This window comes from Myotis davidii, unplaced genomic scaffold (assembly GCF_000327345.1).
Source record: "Myotis davidii unplaced genomic scaffold, ASM32734v1 scaffold1627, whole genome shotgun sequence".
Lineage (NCBI taxonomy): Eukaryota > Metazoa > Chordata > Mammalia > Chiroptera > Vespertilionidae > Myotis > Myotis davidii.
In genome coordinates, this window is record NW_006298361.1 from 184,591 (window position 1) to 185,726 (window position 1,136).

A 1,136-nucleotide genomic window follows, 5' to 3' on the forward strand; every position below is an offset into this window, starting at 1 on the left:
GCAATACAAATGGACATTAGACACTGGGGGGGTAGGGGAGGTCAGGAGATTGTCAAGGGCGGGAAAAAAAGGACACATATGTAATACCCTTTTTAATACTTTAAGCAATAAAACAATTAAAAAAATCAATTTAAGAACTTCAAAAAACTGTAATGGAAAGCATAAACCCACAGATCCAGCAAGTTAAAGGAACACCAAGCAGGATAAAAACTAAGAAAACTACAATAATCGACTCCTGAAAGCCAGTGATAAACAGAAAATCTTTTTAAAGTCATTAAAACAATCTTCTAAATAAAAAAAAAAAGACACATTACTTACATAGGGGCAAAAACAAGGAAGACTATAAACAACATGTCATAAAGAAATACCATCCTTAAATGGATAAAAGAAAAAAAATTATCAACTTAGCATTCTATAACCACAGATAATACCTTCCACAGAATGAGGGGAAAAGGTAGATGTCAACAAAATGATGAAAGGGGAAGCTCTAAGCTCTCATTTCCACACAGAAATGTTGAAGAAAAAATAATCAGAAACTGCCTGAAGCAACTTTGTCTGTGTTCTGCAGAACAGTCAAAGGTTTTTAGCAACCAAGAAAATAACCAGTCAAGAAAAAGCCATTTTCAAAATGGTAGAAAAGTGTTATGTCATTTTTACTTTCTCTTACCCCATTACCTCCTGGTCTTTTACTTCAAGCAGCTGCAGCTTGGTTGCCAGTACTCTCCCTCAAACAAGGGAGGAACAGAAGATCTTATTTGCAAATTATTGTGTACTAGAGGCCCAGTGTACGGATCCGTGCACAGGTGGGGTCCCTCAGCCTGGCCGGTGAGGATCGGGCCGAAAGCAGCTCTCTGACATCCCCTGAGGGGTCCAGGATTGCAAGAGAGCAGTTCTCAGGTATAGCACCCTGGAATTGTGCTCCCTCCTCTCTGGTTCCAGGTGTGTCACCCAAGAACCGCAGCTGCCAAGTCACTGCAGTTCAGCAGCTCCTGCATTGAGCGTCTGCCCCCTGGTTGTCAGTGTGTGTCATTGTACCGGTCGGAGCGTCTGCCCCCTGGTGGTCATTGAGTGACATAGCTATCCCAGTCAGCCAGTCACTTGGCCTTCTACACTAATAAAAGAGAAAAATGGTAATT